Below are 19,124 nucleotides of genomic sequence, written 5' to 3' on the forward strand. Positions count from 1 at the left end.
ATGTCCTCCTCTTCAGCTCCTTCTTCATGGTTTCCTTTATTCCAACTGCCTTTACCATCAATTCTAGTTCATCCCTCACTAGAAGGGAAACAAATAATATTGATAGACTTAAGCCCTCTTCAGGCATTTGGAATTTGTTGTAATGCCAGCATGTGCATTGACTCACTCCACTCCCAGCCTTGCTGAACACAACAAGGGCTGAAGGGGGCTGCAGTATAGATGATCAAGAATATGCCAATATAACAACATTGTTCCTAATGTATGTCAGAAGTAAGAATGGAATGTTTTACATCTTGTGTTTGATAGTTTGAAAGAAATATTTATGCACAAACATAAAGTGGCCTGAAAATCTTTTTGGATTTTGTCCACTCTGTTCATGACCTCAGAAGGTGGTGGACTCTCCTTCATTGGAGGTGTTAAAATGGAGTTTGGATGGCCATCAGTCAGGAATTTTTAGCTAGATGACCCTGGGCCCCTTCCAACCCTCTGATTCCATGACCCCTCCCTCCCTACTTGCTGCTCCATTAACAGCGGCTGCAATACATATGACATGAGCAGAGTGGGTGATATGATATCTAAATAGGTAAAATAAAGAGTAAGAGAAGATACTGCTGTAAAAGAAACTCTGATAGAGTCTAAGAAATATGCAGGTTGCTTTTCAAATCACAATTCTCTGTTGAAATAATTGAGTAGCTATGATCAGTGTTGGATCCAGAAAGTCAAGCATCAGTACACTAATGAACCTCAAATATTGCACCACTCAGATTGGTATCTGTCTTCCAATGCTGAAAGACTAGGAATACAGGCACAATTTTCGAGGAATGCTCCTCCCAGGGAGGCTCGCCTGGCACTGTCTTTGTGTATATTTAGGCCCCAGGCAAAAACATTAATCTTCTACCAGGCCTTTGCCTAATTAAACAATCAATGGACTTTTAAACTGTATGGGGAACTGCTGTTTTTGTTTGTTACTATGATATGTATTTTTATATTGCAAACTGCCCGTGGTTCTCGGGTGTAGGGCAGTATAGAAATTTAATTAATCAATAATAACAATAGTTATAATAGGCTGCCTCCAACAAGCTGGAAGGGAAAGACCCATTCCCCACCATCTGTCCATTTCGTAGAACCACACATTTATAATTAAATACATAACCAACAAGAACCTTAACAACAGGCTTATAAAAAAAAAGATTCCTTAGCAAACTACTGCTTTCAGTATAGAACTAAAACCAAAAACACAATGCTTAAGAGCAGATTCAGGCATTTTCTGGTATAGGAAGCTAGTACAGCCAATATACTATCATTATCATCTGTTTTTGTTATAAGGTGGTCTAAATTAACTTTGAGTCCATTTGACTCCCAGAACTGTTTGAAAACCAAAGTGTGGCTTTTGATTGGCTGCAGGAGCATCCAGAAGCCGTGGAAGCCACACCGGACGTTCAGCTTCTGAAAATCATTCGAAAACCGGAACACTCACTTCTGGGTTTCAATCATTCAGGAGCCGATTTGTTCGGGAGCCAAGGCATTTGGCTTCCAAGGTATCATTGTACTTCATCTCATTCAAATAGGTAAGACATAATCTCCACACAGGGGCACCAACATGGTCCCAGATTGTGGGTGCCCAGCGGTGCATGTGACGTAATATGACATCTGACGGCACGTTATGTCACATGCACTCTAGCAGCTCCTTGGGAGTCTCGGAAGTCACGTAGAAGGCCTTGTGAGGTCTCGTGTGCAATGTCCAAAGCACCATGGGGCTTCAGATGTGACTTCCAAGGCCCTGTGAGGCCTTCAATATTACCTCTGAAGACCTGTGAGGCCTCCGATACAACTTCTGGGGCCTCATGAAGCCCCAGAAGTTGCATCAAAGGCCCGGGAGTGTGGGTGCCAAACACCCACACAGAAATTGTGGGTGTCCGGGCTCCCAACAGTTGGTGCCAATGTATCCACACAATTTGGGGAGGCTTCAGATTGGGAAGATGTGTATATATATAAGGTGATAGTGGGGTATGAGCCATGCTTCTTGCTACTTCAGGATATTCTCTTCCCAGGCAATACAGAATAATAAAAAATGAAGGCACGCACACATCTACTTTTCTGAGGCCCATTATAACTTGTAGTTCTCACCAACAGCGACACTAAAAACAAGTCAAAGTGATGAGATATTGGGTACATAAACTTTAAGTACTTTCCCAAATATGATGGAGAAACACCCCCAAACATTATTGTGTACTTTGTTCACCCAAAGAGGTTGGGGGAACACACCCGAGTAGGACTGTCTATACTTTAGCAATGAAAAATGGGAACATGTAACTGTGTCCCCTGGCAAAATCAGCCTCTCAGGCTATATAATACAGTTTCTGCTTTGGCAATTCATGACTGAATGCCCCTCCCCACACACAATTTTATGAATTTTTATAAAAGCAAAGGGTATTTAACTGTAACTACTTTTAGATGTTTTTAATTGTATTTGTTTATAAAATGTTTTACCTGTATTAGAATGTGTTTGCTTTGTTTTATTTTTAAATTGTGTATCTATTTGCTGCCCTGGGTTCTTTGGGGGCTAACATTTTTAACAACAGTTCATTTTTAAGACTTATTTATTTCTTTATTTATTACAGAAAACCTTTTCACCCCAACACTTAAATATGCACTTGAACCCATAAAACGAAGCCAAAAGTGACAAAACCAAAGCATGCTTTGCTAAAACAAAAATGCCTTAGTTATAGCAGTGTCCAAAGTAAACTTTTGACTATGCGTAACATTCTTTTACAAAATAAACTCAAGACTTTTGCCAGCAATAACCTATATACTGATGTGGTATTAAAAGAAACTTGGACGCTTGAACTGGGAGACAAACTGTCAACCAACCACTAATTGGATTTTATGATGTGAGTCACAGCTTAGCAATTTCCTAGAATTTAATCACAGTGCACCCAAAAAGATCAATTAAAGAACAGCCTCAGAATTTGTTAAAGCCCTGTGTAGCATGGGGCAAAACAATGATCTCAGTAAGTTCACCAGAGAATTTTATGAATGAACAAAGAAAGGATTTTTAATGATAAAGGCAAGATTCATTTCATTCCCTTTCATTGTTTTTTGAGTAGCAACTAAGCTTTTTAAGTGAGCTATTAGACTCTGAGAATATAGTGTTTGCTGCTGTTTACTGATTTTATACATGGATGTGAGTACTTTCTGCAGTGAGTTAGCAGAAGGTATAACAATTTGGGCTACTCCTAGATGGGAGATGGAGTACAATTTTGTATGCCAGACCTGTATTTATTTACTGCACTTATACCCTCCCTTCCTCAAAGAGTCAAAAGTGGCTTACATACAAAGCCCATGTCGTCTCCTACCCACAAAACTTTCAGGACCAGAGTGACTTCACCTATGCAACTCAAGATCATCCTGTGGGGCAAACATAGCCCACGGTTCTTAAGACTTCCCAGTGAAGTACAAAACGAGAGAAGTTTGTCACAAATTATGAACTTACAATTAAGCACAGTAACATCAGAATTTTACCCCTCGCCATAAAAAACACCAACATCCAAATAATGTTTATACTCTTCTGGCACAAAATATTGTCTAGGTTTTTAAAATTTGTCTTTCAGTCATATAATCTGTTTCAGGACTTGCTACACCAATTCACAGTGGTTTTAGGCAGGCTCCTAACGACTGAGCAGATGAAACCAATAGTGCGGCCAAAAGTCAAGAAGGTGGTTTCTACACGTGCTGTAGAGGAAAATGAGGGGTAGATGGGTTCGTCAACCTTGGAAGATAACCCATCTAGGAGAAGGAAAACTCTGATCCTAAATTTCTGCTGTCTTGTGGGACATCGTGTTTGAGGAGGCTAAGGAGTAAACCCTACACAAATCCAGAGTAGAGTCCCTAAGACGGTTGGGTGTCGCCTTGTACACTTCCTTCATGCAGCTCCTGCAGTCAAACTGATGCCAAACGTATTGCTTTGCTTCCCTTTGGACCACATCAGCAAGGCCTTGTCATCTTGGCAGCCCAGGACCTCCATACACACTGCTCAGGCTTGCGCCCCAGGAGAAGTCACTTGGATGCTGCTACTTGCAGGTGTTTGACTTCACTCCCAGAGGTGCACTCCACTGTCTCTCAAGACAGACAGGTGCCAACAACAAGGTACAGTGAAGTGAAAACAGTGTAATATTAAGCCCTGTGGGAATCCTCCATGTGTGGGTACTGAACCCATGGTGCAAGTGTTACACTATATGGTACAGTTTAGAGGTGTATGGGAACTGTACTTAGTTTATCTATCCTTTGCAAAGGGAAAATAGTCCTCTTAATCTCATGTCTTTATTCTTTGAACCCAGGCACACCCACTTTTTACATATAGGGCACTGAAGAAGGGGCAGAAACAATTCTAGAGTGACTGCAGATTATAGCTTATTAATATTCTCTGTCTTTTCATTCATGCGATATGTTTAGCTGTTTCTTAATGTGTGTTTGGATGGTTCAGCTGCTCGTGTAATACAAAGATCAAAGGACACATTTGTTAAATAAGTAGAATATTGATTGATTGATTGATTGATTGATTGATAAATGTAATCTGGCAAACAATGCTTCCATGTAATATTGTTAAAATTGGCTTGTTTGCACTTCAACAGCACCACTGAGAACAGCCTTTACTCTCTGGATGCAATTATTAATTATAAAAAAGAACTTTACCATCCTGCTCCAGCATGGTGGAAATACTTTGTCAATATAACAGCAATAGAATCTATTAGGGTCTCAAACAAGTATTTTTTTTTGGGGGGGGGAGGAGAAAATACTACTCATAGTTGTCTGCTTGCTTAATCGTCTGCGCATGCATGACCATTAAAAGCCTTCTGGATGTACTACATGCTTGATATTTTATGGACAACATGAGTTGATGACAGATCATTTACCACCATTCAAATGGAAAGACATAAATCAGCACCTTTTAACCATCTTCCCAACACTCTCTCATGCACAAACAAGATAAGCCAGCCTACTGAACTCTTAGCATGTTCTCACTTCTCAAGAACTGCTAGTACTTTGCCATAAAATTGCATAACTGCCAGAGTTAACACACACACACACTAAATAATTTGATCCTAGACTCAGATCTCTTTTAATCAACTGGATTTCTAACAATAGATTCCATTCCCAACCATAAATTCACACCCTGCTGTGACTTAAAGGAAACACTATTCCATCTCACCCAAGACTAACTAGGTGTTTGGGACACCTAAGCAAGAGACTTTAGTGTTTTCATCCCAAAATACGTTGATGGAAATGAGGAAAGTTGGGCTGTCAGTAGCTCAATTTTGTCACACATTCACACACGTACCAACACAATACCTGTGGCACTTTCCGCTCCTTACCACTACTATTACCAGTGCTCTCCAGTTGCTTCTCTTCTGGATGAGGAACAGGCATTAGCATTTGCTCATTTGCCCACTCACTCTCTTGAGCCCAATAGGATGGCAATGGAAGGCAGTCAGAGAGGAGGATCAGTAGCAAGTGCTGCTGCCAATCCACTGCGCCCAGGGGAGAGTGCAATTGCCAGATTGGTCTGAAAAGGAAGTAAGTGGAAAGGAATCTGGTAACAGCAATGATAGAAGGAGCAGTCTCAGCCATCCAGCAGAAATTCTGTGAGGCTTCAGTAGGCTGTGTATTAAGATCAGACTGGATAAGTTTGAACAAAGTTTAATCTAAAACATACAGTGATTGGTGCAGAGGGGGTTTGATAAAACAGTCAGTTGGTCTTCGGTATGGACACATTCACCTTGAAGGTCAGGTTTGCAGTATGGGACTATTCATGGCTCCAGCAATGCTACAAGGCAGCTGTGACCTAGAATGCATTTAACTAATTTCTGCTGAGTTGCCAGCTGCACTCAGTGCTGTAAGACAGACAGGGCTACTATGCTCTGACAACTTCTAGATTAGACGATTATTGGTTTTGCTAAAAGTTCAAGAAACTCCAAACACCAAAATCAGAAAAGCTAGTCCTCCAAAAATGTACCATTTAACAATCAATTTAGCAATGAAGGCAAGGACAATTAATTCAAACATTTCTGGAAGATCCAGATTGTGAAGAACAATTACTGTTTTAGTAACTATTACCCAGAATTGATTAATGGACCTGCACCATTACAGAAACTCTTAATAACAAGCTCTGGTTTTATTTATTTTTTGCTTTGTTTTTATACTTTAACAGTGCAAAACACAAGCACTCTGAATGATTTATTTATTTATTCTTATTAAATTTATATTCAGCTCTTTCTCATAAAGGAACCTTGTTGAACAGTCTTATGTCAGAAAATTGCACACATACTGTGTGTATGTACTGAGATTTGGTCCAACTTAGGTCTGACTCTAAATAGATATATTTGAAATCAGGACAGCCCACACAAGAAGTCTCTGTCCTCTGGTGCTTCAGGGCACAATAACCGTCTCTGTGATCAATGCAATTTCCGCATAGCACTGAAGGAAGCAGAAGTCATGCTAGGCTGAAGAAGAAAGGACCACAGCCTTAAATGCCATTCTCCCCTACTGCCTTGGAACTGGACAGCTACCACCTCTGAGGAAGCCAATCTCAACCTTCAAAAGTATTTTGCAACAAGTAAGCAACTTCTGTTCTCAGATGATTTTCAAGAGGACTCTTATTCGAGATTCAAAGATCACCAGATTTCCCCAAACTCATTGCAAGTTATACAACTTCAACAGAAACTAAACGGCTGAAAATTGTTACACGTGTATTCAGGATTCCAAACATTCTAGAGAGCTTCTATGAGACAGGAAAAATAGTGATCTATCTCACAGACTTGGCAGGTGGATGAACAAGAGAATTTTAAAAGTATCTTCATAATTAGAAGTGGGATATAAATGGTGAATTCCAGAGCAGATCCATAGAAATTAATCAAACCTTTCTGATGCAGTGCAGCATGTGCCTCTTGTATCAAATATGCCTGTGAAATGCCCATACACACCATTTATTTGAGCAGTGCTACTTCAAAGTGCATTTACGCTTGTAGCCTACTTTTTTTGGTTTTATATATCTATATCTTAAAAACAGTTCCGCATCAAGTCAAGCCTGTACAACCTGCAACTCACCAAGCAGAATGCAACCCACCAGCTGTGTATGGCAGCCAACCAAAAGGTCTCACTAAACCTCTCAATTTCCTTGCTTCCCTGGTACACTTAAGAACAGGGTGATCACTAAGCACATGGCAGAACAGAATACACGGCTGGTGGGCCCAGTTCACAAAATGCAAGCATGCACTTCAACACCCAAACTTTAGGCTGTATTAAACAAACCTTTACTCAGAGTAGATCCATTGATATTAATAGCCATCACTCACTTTGAACCATTAATTTCAGTGGGTCTACGCTGAATGAAATTTAGTTGAATACAACAGAACCTATTATTTAATTTAGCCTTGAGCATGTAACAATTTGTGGTTTTAAATAGGGTTAGGGGTCATTCTATTCTGCAGACAACTTTCAATCCAGCCTTAGTTTTCCTCCTCAGTGTGATTTAAAAGAAGCAAGAATATCCAAATTTCATCTGAATGCTGTATCTCCCTAAATACCTGGGGGAAATGGAGGGGAGTGCTTAAAATCAAATGCCTAGTGTGGTACCATGGTCAAATAAATACAGTACAGCTTTCATTCATTTGTGTTCCCTTCTGAACTAACCAGGAGAGGTTCACGGCAAAAACTAAATAGGTTGGGAATTTTCACTAGGGTATAATGTCTGAACCATTTCAGAGAGTGAGAGGAGCAGTTTCTCATCTGAGAAATATAAAGATGTGACCACAGCCATTTTCTTCATTGCCCACTTCAGATGTAGAACAAGATCAATGTTGTTTGCAACAAAGTATGGGAGAGGTGAGCCTTCAAGCAAGAGAAATAAGCTGTGAATAAATATAGTCTATTTATTTATTTAAGAGGAAGGAAGTTTACCACAGCAGACAAATTTCAACTAGCACCAACTAGACAGTCTTCTAACAGTGAAGAGATTTATGGCACTGAAAGCAGTGCGACAACAAATGGTGGCATTGTCACAGTTCAGCTTGCTTGCCAATAGTGTACTGAGCCCTTTTAAAGAGCTCCTTCAGACATGTTCCTGGCTAGCTGCAGTACTGTCTACATGGTCAATCCAGACTCTCTTGCATATTCTTCAGCAAGGCCGTATCAACAGCCAGATAATGGGAAACGGCTGCAACTACTTTTTTGTAAGAACTAAAAACCTGGCAAAGTTTACAGTGGAATGCATCTTGCCTTTATGTTGAGCGTAATAACAAAAATATATACCTAATGATGTAGTGGATCACCCTCCCCGCTTTTTATGATGACATAATAAAACACAATTGTTTAAACTATAGTACTATTTAAAAGGGGAGGCCCAACAAAGTGTTCTAATGAAAAACAGATGTATGTAGTTCTGTGTCTGCTACTATTTTATTTTTCAATATCTAAAAATGCCAACAAGTCACATTAACTTCCCCCTTTGCTCACCCTTGAGTATGCTACCATCCCCTGCACACAATCCAGACTCCTTCCAACACAGCACAATTAACTGAAATGCAAGTGATAGTCTTCCTTTTCTTTGCTTTTTTAGATAAATGAAATACAAAGAGCCCTTCATGTGTTATCAGTACTGTCAGGACTGCCGCTAGGTCCCAGCTCACAGAGGACCAACGCCCAGTGGATATTATATACAAAAGTCTTTATTGAAGTTTAGTTTCCATTTCCAAGCTCTGGGCGCGCAGGCCCACGTCTTAACGCTAGACCGGCTAAGTCCCCTCTGACTCACTGCTCCACCCACACCAGTTTAAGATTCTAGCCTGGCTCCACCTCTTGCGCTGCTCTTTCCTGCGTTGGGTCCTTCTGCCCTCTGGGGTTCCCTCCTTCCTGGACTCCTCTGACGCGGAGCCTCCTGAGTCTTGCCCCTCCCTCCGGCGGGCTTTAGGACCTGGCTCCCTTCCCGGGCTCCCCGCTGTGCCGCGCTCCTGTACATTTGAACTTGGCGCGCGCGCCCAGCCGGTGACTTTCCTTCTGACCGTTTCCCCGCTTCCTGATGTGGGTGTTGCCAAACCTGACTCCTCTCCTCCCTCTGGTGGTGAGGACACTGGTCCCGACTCCTGGGACTCCCCCTCCCCACTGCGCTCTGGTGGAGACGCTGGCCCTGATCTCCAGCTGCTGTTCAGAGACTCCCCGCTGGCCCCTCCCTCTTGAGGTTTCTCCCTTGGAATCTCCCTTGCTCTGGCCACCGGCGCTCCCTTCTGTGAGTCCTCCGATTCGCTAGAGAGGCTTGTGGAATAACTCTGGCCACTGTCACTGCCTGCGCCCCCCTCGTACTCCTCCTCCTCACTCTCCATTTGCTCCCCCTCCTGTGTCTCTCCTTCTGAACCCCTGACATCCATCCCCCCCTCGAAGCCCCCCCTTCCCCCCTCCCCCTCTTCCGGTGCGGGTTCCGGGTGCTCCATTGTTGTAGGGGTGAGTCCAGGATACAGCTCGTCCCCTGAGGCTTGCAACCATCGAGATAAGTCCGGGAAGTCCCCCATGGGCTCGTCGACGACGACCTCCTCCGCTTCCATCTCCTGCGCGGTGTGCTCGAAATCTGCGCTCGACCCCAAATCACCCAAGAGCCCTCCTCCCCCAGTTGTTTGATGGGGGTCCACCTCCCAGGGCCCCTTCGGCATGTCTCTGCGCCAGCCCACCTCGGGTTGGTCCTCCCACCAATAAGATCCCCCCGTGCCAAAACCTGAAAGTGATCCCTCCGGAGAGCTGCCTCCCGGAGCCGAGTCCTCAGCTGACGAGAAACCCCGGAAAGTGCTGGCCGAGAGTGTGGGTGTGAACAAACAATCCTCGAAAAAGCCCGCCGGCATAGGCTTGTGCGGGAAAAGTGTGTGGAATTCTTCCTTGAGCAACTGCTCTTCCACTGCGTAATCCGGCACCCACCTGTTGGCGCTGGCCGGGGTGTCCTCCGTGGCGAGAAGATATTCAATCCCGTCCTCCCCCCACCTTGAGTCTAAAATCTCAGTGGCTTCATTAAGTGGCTCCCCTTTCGGCGACCCCCCTTTTTTGGGCGCTTCTCTGAGCGGGTCTGGCGCCTTCCCCGGTGCTTGAAACCTGTGGGGCTCTCTGTAGGGCGTGAGCACTGATCTATGAAAGACCGGGTGCATTCTGGAACCCTCCGGGAGTGTCAACCGGAAGGCCACTGGGTTGATCTGCGCCTCTACTTGGTAAGGCCCTAGCTGCTTGTGCCCTAGTTTCTTCTTGGCTAACGATCTGGCTGGAACTGCTTGTGCTGCCAACCAGACCCAGTCTCCCACCTGGATGTCCTCCCCAACCCTCCTGTGTCGATCTGCCTGCACTTTGTAAGCCTGTTTTGCCAACTCTAACTGCCTCCTGAGCTGCTCGTGGATCTCCTGCAACTCCGCTGCCACTTCCTCTGCTCCCTGTGGCTCCCCCTCCCGCACTGTGTCCAGACCCGGGAAGGTTCTGGGATGCCTCCCGTAGTTGGCAAAAAATGGGGTCACCCCCGTGGACCCGTGCTTCGTGTTGTTGTAGGCAAACTCGGCCAACGGTAGATAGTCCACCCAGGTCGATGGCTGCTGGTTCGCGTAGCATCTCAGGTACTGCTGCATGATGGCGTTGACCCTTTCCGCCTGCCCGTTAGTTTGCGGGTGTCTCGCCGACGCCAGGCTGACCTTGACGTTCAGGAATCCCATCAGCTTTTGCCAGAAGTTGGAGATGAACTGGCGCCCCCGGTCGGACAAAATAGACCGTGGTAGGCCGTGCACCTTGAACACGTGGTCTATGAACATCTTAGCGGTCTGCTCGGCCGTGGCCACCTTCGCGCACGGAATGAAGTGGGCCATCTTGGTGAACAGGTCCACTACCACGAGCACTGCCGTCTTGCCCCTTGAGCTGGGTAGATCTGTGACAAAGTCCAGGGCTACCCTCTCCCACGGTACGAACGGTGTCTGTAGCGGTTCCAACAGGCCCGCCGGCGGCTGGTGCACAGGCTTAGCCCTTTGGCAGGTGTCGCACCTATTGACATAGTCCGCGACATCCCCCTGCATCTTAGGCCACCAAAAGTCTCTGGCTACTAAGTCCACCGTCTTCTCCTTGCCGAAGTGCCCCGCGCTGGGCGCGTCGTGCAGCTGTTGCAGGACCTTCGCGCGGAGGCTGTCTCCTGGTACGTAGAGGACTCCCTTGCGTAGGAGCAGGCCGTCTCGCACTTGGAATTCGTCGCCCCTCGCCTTGCCACTGCACACCTCCTCCATCTTGGCTCGGGCGAACGAGTCTGTTCGCAGCGCGCGGCGCACCGCGTCCAGGTCCACCGTGGCTGACGCGCATGCCCACGCCTGTGGTGTGAAAATGTGCTTGGCCGCCGCCGGTGCCTCTGCCTCCAGATACTGCGGTTTTCTGGACAGCGCGTCCGCCAAGACGTTGCTGTTTCCTGGGATGTACTCGATTCTGAAGTCGAAATCTGCAAAGAACTCCGCCCAGCGGATGTGTCGCTGGTTCAGGAACCTCGCCGTGCGCCAGTACTCCAAGTTCTTATGGTCTGTGCGGACCTGCACCGTGTGCTTGGCTCCGACGAGGAAGTGCCGCCACGCCTTGAAGGCTGCATGTATGGCCAGCAACTCCCTGTCCCAAATGGTGTAGTTCTGCTCCGCTTTGCTGAGTTTTCTGGAGTAGAAAGCGCACGGCCTCCAGTCCCCCTGGTGGTCTTGCTGCAACAGAACGGCTCCCACGGCCCTGTCTGAGGCGTCCGTCTCCACTCTCATGGGCCTGCTGGGATTTACGTGCAGTAGGTTCTCTTCGGAAGCGAAGAGCTGCTTGAGCTTCTGAAAGGACTGCTCTGCCTGCTCCGTCCAGATGAACCTCTTCTTCTTGGAACTGAGGGTGTCGGTGATGGCCGCTGTCTGCATGGCGAAACCCTTGATGAACTTGCGATAAAAGTTGGCAAAACCGACAAACCTCTGTACTTCCTTCCTATTGCGTGGGCTCTTCCAATCCAGTACTGCACGTACCTTGGCACCGTCCATAGCCAGTCCCTTGTCGGACAGTTTGTAGCCCAAGAAATCCACCTCCGTCTTGTCGAACTGGCACTTCTCCAGCTTGGCGTACAGCCTGTGCTCCCGCAGCCTCTGCAGAACTTCCCTAACATCTCTCCCGTGAGCCTCCGGCGATTCCGAGAAGATTAGGATGTCATCCAGGAAGCAGACGCATTTCTTGTAGAGGAGACCCGCCAAGACATGATGCATGAAGGCTTGAAAGCAGTGGGAACCATTTTTTAATCCAAAAGGCATAACTCTGTATTCATAAGTGCCCAGCGGCGTAAACATGGTTGTTTTCCACTCGTCGCCTTCCCGTACGCGAATGAGATTGTACGCTCCGCGCAGATCCAACTTGGTAAAGATGCGACCCTTCCTCACCGTCGCCAGCAGGTCATCGATCTTGGGCATAGGGAATGCTGAGGGCTTGGTCTTGAGGTTCAAGAAGCGGAAATCAACGACCAGCCTCTTTTGGGGCGTGTCCCGCTTCTTTACAAAGAACACGGGACTGCCTCCTGCCGCCTTGGACTCCCGGATGAATCCCCGCTTCAGGTTGTGATCTATGAACTCCCTGAGCTCTTGCAATTCATCCTCAGACATGGAGTACAGTTTCCCCGTCGGGAGCGTCGCCCCGGGCAGGAGGTCGATCTTGCAGTCGTAGGGTCTGTGGGGTGGCAGCTTATCCGCCTCTTTCTCGCAGAAGACCTCCAAAAACTCCTTGTATTTGTTAGGCACCGCTTGCAACATGCCCAAGTTCAGCTGTGGTCCATCCTCGTGCCCCTCATCTTCCAAGTCCGCCAGGATGCAGTGTTCTGCGCAGTAAGAGGAGCCGAAGGTCAGTTGCCGCTGGTACCAAGCTAATGCCGGGCTGTGCCTATCCAGCCAACTCATTCCCAACACTATGGGCGTGTCTGACAGGCGGGTGACGTTGAAGCTGATGACCTCACGGTGGTTTCCAATGCGCATCACCATTGGCGGCGTCTGCTGTAGCACTTGCCCTCCCAGTAGCTCCCTGCCGTCCACTGTGACGACTTTCAGAGGTACCGCCGCTGGCAGAAGGGCTATGCCATGTTGCTGGAGGAACTGCATGTCTATAAAATCTGCATTGCTCCCCGAGTCTACGGTGATGGGAATTTCCACCAGTAGCCCATTGGGGAGCTGAAGGGATGCGGTGAGCTGCACTACTGGTTTGGGTGGGAGGGGGTCGGTGGGCTGTAAGATCCCTGGGGATTGCTTCACTGACTTGTCTGGCTGGTCCCCAGAGACGCCATCTCCAGCCAGACAGTGGAGTTTTCCTGCTGCGACTCCCTCTGCTGAATTGCGTCTGTTACTGTCGCTGTGGCTGCAGTATGCTTGTGAAACCGCTGGGGACACTCTTTTGCCATATGCTGAGCACTGTCGCAGATGTAGCACTTCCTGGTTCCTCTAGGAGGCTTCATCTTGACTGCTCCCGGAGTTAGGGCTCCGACTGTGGAGTGAGCCTTAGCACCACCTATCTCCATCGGCTCCTCTCCCCCTCCCAGCGGAGGCATGGATCGAGCGCGCGCCGCCTCCTTGGGGAAGGGAGGCAGTCCTTTCGCTGGCGTGCGTCCCAAATGCCCTTCCTCCCTGCCCCAAGGGCGTCCTTCCAACCGAACCCCAATGGAGAGTGCCCGTTCCACCACTTCCTTGGTGGTTTGGGGTCTTCCCCCCCTTGCGATCTCATCTTTCACAGCTCCGCTCAACCCCTCCCAGAACAGGTCTCTGACGGCAGGCGATTCTTTCTCCCAGGCTAGTACATTCACCAATCCGAAAAAACGTGCATGATATTGCCTCACAGTGGCTTTACCTTGTCTTAGTCCGTGAATCTCCCTCCTAGCGATATCCACATCAATCTCAGATAAAAAACACGCATCCATCACTTTAATGAAGGCAGCCGCATTTTGGAGGGCTGGATCCTTGTCTCTCCATAGATTGCGCAGCCACGATTTTGCCTCCCCCCGCAAATGCGAAATAATAAATCCCACTTTCTCTCCCTCATTTTTAAAGTCTTTGTCAAGCAGCTGCAATGTATAAATCACATCTGCTCTGAAGTTAGGATACTCCTGCAGGTCCCCATTGAAGTGAGATACCAGGCTCCCTCCTCTGTTTCCCAGCCCAATCCCTTCTGGTCTGGTGGCTGGTAGCCTCTGTGTACTTAGCACTTCTAACCTGGTTCGCAGATCCTGGCAGGCAGCAGCTGCTTCCTGTTCTTTCTTTCTGGAAGCCGCAATTTCTGCAGTCAACTGCGTCACTGCGTTTTGCAAACTCGCTATCCTCTCTTCGGTAGTCATTTCCCTGTTTTTCGTGAGCTCGCGAAGCACCAATCTTCACCCCTCGCTGCTTTCCCGCACTCCACGAGGTTGCAAAATTGGTGAAAATGGAGAGGGGACTTACTGTCAGGACTGCCGCTAGGTCCCAGCTCACAGAGGACCAACGCCCAGTGGATATTATATACAAAAGTCTTTATTGAAGTTTAGTTTCCATTTCCAAGCTCTGGGCGCGCAGGCCCACGTCTTAACGCTAGACCGGCTAAGTCCCCTCTGACTCACTGCTCCACCCACACCAGTTTAAGATTCTAGCCTGGCTCCACCTCTTGCGCTGCTCTTTCCTGCGTTGGGTCCTTCTGCCCTCTGGGGTTCCCTCCTTCCTGGACTCCTCTGACGCGGAGCCTCCTGAGTCTTGCCCCTCCCTCCGGCGGGCTTTAGGACCTGGCTCCCTTCCCGGGCTCCCCGCTGTGCCGCGCTCCTGTACATTTGAACTTGGCGCGCGCGCCCAGCCGGTGACTTTCCTTCTGACCGTTTCCCCGCTTCCTGATGTGGGTGTTGCCAAACCTGACTCCTCTCCTCCCTCTGGTGGTGAGGACACTGGTCCCGACTCCTGGGACTCCCCCTCCCCACTGCGCTCTGGTGGAGACGCTGGCCCTGATCTCCAGCTGCTGTTCAGAGACTCCCCGCTGGCCCCTCCCTCTTGAGGTTTCTCCCTTGGAATCTCCCTTGCTCTGGCCACCGGCGCTCCCTTCTGTGAGTCCTCCGATTCGCTAGAGAGGCTTGTGGAATAACTCTGGCCACTGTCACTGCCTGCGCCCCCCTCGTACTCCTCCTCCTCACTCTCCATTTGCTCCCCCTCCTGTGTCTCTCCTTCTGAACCCCTGACAAGTACGATCTAAGCTGCTGCACAGCTACTGAGGACATAACTAGTTGCTGTGTACTATCAATCTTTCCCTGTAAAAATAAAACAGAAAATGCTTCTCATCATACACATAGAGATGATGGCCTTATTGCTGATAGCGTAGGTTAGCATCTGTAGTGATATCACACACAATCTACTGTGTATTGGCAGTGGCAGCCCTCGCCAAAGCCTAGCTTACTGGGGTTGCGTGGCAGGGGTCGACAAGGTGCCCATGGGGTGCTGTTCCATAGGATTCCAAAGCCCAAGGCAGCTGCTTCAGTCTACCTCATTGAGCATGTCAGCTCTGTGTAATGGACCCATATGATGACACATTGCATCTTGTAAAATCACTGGGAAAAGATGGAGGGAAAGTTTAGACCTTCCCTGAAAACTGTTCAGTTTCCAAAAAAGTCCACATCCGTTTTTAAGAATCACTGCTATAAAAGCATACACTCATTTAAAGTATTTTTTCATTCCCACTTTTGAAAAGTGTTGTTTTTCAAAACTACCATACTGCTACCACTCAGGTATGGAACACCTCAATTGTGAAGAACACACACCTCTGAACATGAACCATTCCCACACCACTGAGTAACAACTCTACACAAACATATACAGAATGGACTGAGGCATATCTGAGAGGCTTTCAGGCAGACTTGTGCTCTGCCAACTCTTATTTAAATTATAATAATTACCCAAATATTTGAGGTACTACTATGAAAGCAATTAAGAAGGCTGGGGTGACTTCACTGCCCCATCTTCATCTTGTTTTTCTGTAAGATATAAACGTACGGGGGGAAACTGTCTTTTGTGCTGCCTAAAAGCGGATCCTGTGATAAAAAATGGGCTGAATGTGGAGTGAATTGCCCCTGGTGGTAATTTTTATTCCACTGTTGGTTTGCAATTTGAGAGTTATGTGAATTAAAGGTTCAGGGTGAAGCAAACTTTTGACGATCTGCCCTTAAATCAATTACTGCAGCAACTGGGATTTAATAGTAATATTAAAATACAGAACTCAGAGTATTTAAACTCTTTAAATCAGCCAGATCTGTAGTTTTCATATGTGAGAAGTATTGCAAGCAAATAGGAAGACAGGGAAATTCATGCACACAAATGAGAAATCCAGGTGCAATGGAAAATAAGAGGAGAAACAGCTGTTTGCAGAAGAACAAAATGGCACAGGAAGGAAGAGAAAAAGTGAAGATCAACGAAGTACAGTTTTAACATTAGCCCAGGGAAATCATCACCTTCCAAAATCTACATCAGACTGGAGGAAAAAGAAATAATTTAAGGAAGAATTAAATTAAGTGAACTGTATAAAGCCTAGTTACCTGAATAAACTAGTGAGTGATGGGAATAAAAATAGTGCAAAGGCTAAACAGAAGCATGCAGAAAAGCACAGGAAGTCAGGAAGGTACAAAGCAGTGTTTCCTCCCTCATTTATTTTATAGCAAGTTTGCTTTGTGAACATTTGACTGTGATTCACCACTGAGGTATGGCAACTTCAGAAATAACAATAACAAATAACCCCACTTCCTGTTCCTTTTGAGACAGACAGAATGTGTGTGCTCATGTGTTATAAAAGCACACACATGTATGGGAAGACTTCACAATAACTGTTTTCACACGAGTATCTCTGACACAGTCTGCAGCATAAAACCAGGACCAAATCACAGTTCATCACACAAGCAGTGAGATAATAGTGACTGTAATATTAATTTGGATGCAATAAACGCAGGTTCAAACCTTAGCTAAAAAGTTTACTAGGTTACCCTAGGCAAGCCACTAACTTCCAGTGTAATCCTATCCACAGGATTAAAGGTAAAGGGACCCCTGACCATTAGGTCCAGTCGTGACCGACTCTGGGGTTGCAGTGCTCATCTCGCTTTATTGGCCGAGGGAGCCGGTGTACAGCTTCTGGGTCATGTGGCCAGCATGACTGAGCTGCTTCTGGCGAACCAGAGCAGTGCACGGAAACGCTGTTTACCTTCCCGCCGCAGCAGTACCTATTTATCTACTTGCACTTTGACGTGCTTTCGAACTGCTAGGTTGGCAGGAGCAGGGACTGAGCAACGGGAGCTCACCCCATCGTGGGGATTCGAACCGCCGACCTTCTGATCGGCAAGTCCTAGGCTCTGTGGTTTAACCCACAGCACCACCCACGTCCCTATCCACAGGTTTGTTATTAGGTTAAAATAGCTTTGAGCTTCTGCAAAGAAAGTATGTGAAAACACTGGCAGTGTATCCAGGAACAGGCATGTGCAGGAGGTGGAGAGTAGGGTATTCTTGCCTTGGAGGGTTAAGGTGGCCGGGGGCCCCCGCCAGGAACCAGCTGCTTTTTTAGTTTCAGTTTATAAATTTATTCTAACTAGACTTTCACCCTGCACCTCAGATAAGCTCTGCAAGGGCTTGCCTAGGATTGGGCAGGTAATTGGGTACAATTCACCTTTGGCTAGAGAGCTACTTTGAATATACAGTGGTACCTCAGGTTACAAACACCTCGGGTTACAAACGCTTTGGGTTACAGACTCCGCTAACCCAAAGGTAGTACCTCGGGTTAAGAACTTTACCTCAGGATAAGAACAGAAATCGCACACAGGTGGCGTGGCGGCAGCGGGAGGCCCTATTAGCTAAGGTGGTACCTCAGGTTAAGAATGGTTTCAGGTTAAGAACAGACCTCCAGAATGAAATAGGTACCACTGTAGTAAGAATGCTCATTTTCCACCCAAAATGTGGCACTACAGAAGACATTGAAAATAGCCAAGACAGATGCACAAAAGTCCAGATCTAGTAGTATTCACTAGACAATCTGGTACAATGGGCTGAAACTGGATTTTGAATCCCTTCCCCTTGAAGGGATATTAGGAACCAGAAAGCTTGGGTGGCGCATATTCCTTCTATGACAAAAACTAAAATTGCTGCTGCCTGCGACTTCCTTTTAAGAGTGGACGCCAAGTTACTACGGTAACTAATGAGTGATATCTGGCCCACAGCTTTCTAGAGAAATGAAAGCTGTCCCTCAACACTGATGAGCATTGCCCAGATGGATTATCTGAAAGTAAAGTTAGCCAGTATAAAACATTAGAAGAAAATAGTACTGTATTAAAATTCTGAGCTAGAAGATTAAGGATGGCTGTCAAACATTAGTAGTGTTTTGCTTACAGAGAATTGCGGTGTTTAGGATGTCAATCATCCTTCCTGCACAGAAAGGGCCAGAAAAGAAATCACATAAAATGAAGATCATAAAAAGATTTTGAATCAGAAAACTGCACCCATATTCCCCTTAAGGTGCTCAATCTAGCCACTCATCTGTCATATTTACCATTTTAAGAGACACTTTAGCCCACATCTAGACATTTACTGTTGGATTTTTGTTTGGTTTTTTGCTCCGTTCTTGTAATAAAAAGTGTCTGACAGATTTAGCAACATTGTGAATTTCTAACACATAGAACCTTTCATTTTTCGCTTCTGTATTTTACTTGCAAAAGCTCACCAGGAACTAAGTCCACACATTTATTATAGGAACCTTTCAAAGCACACAAAGAATAATACACTGTTTCCCCCATCACATTGGTCTTCTTAAATGTATTGTCAAAAAAGGAGAAGTATAGGTTTCTCCCATGAGTGAAATATCATGGATGGACTGCATGATCCTATTCTATATCTCTCAAGGCTGAATTCTCTTGCTGCTGCTTCCGAGTTTGGCAGTGTGGGGAGTACTGTAGGACAAGGCCTGTCCCACAAAGGTTATTAAAAGAAATGGAGCAAATCTTCACTACTACAGTAGACTGTGTGCAAACACATAGTGTGCAATGCCTGTCAGCTTCCAATACTTTCTCAAAGAGTGCGTGTGAGTTAAACAAAGACCTT

The 19,124-nt window shown here is 46.5% G+C and overlaps 1 protein-coding gene across 2 annotated transcripts in view; it reads right to left on the minus strand.

The window, feature by feature from the left end:
• PIEZO2 (piezo type mechanosensitive ion channel component 2) overlaps window positions 1-19,124 on the minus strand; it is a 211,957-nt gene that overhangs the window by 147,298 nt on the left and 45,535 nt on the right. The window lies entirely within an intron of this gene.

This window comes from Podarcis gaigeae (assembly GCF_964106915.1).
Source record: "Podarcis gaigeae genome assembly, chromosome: 7".
Taxonomy (NCBI): Eukaryota; Metazoa; Chordata; class Lepidosauria; order Squamata; family Lacertidae; genus Podarcis; species Podarcis gaigeae.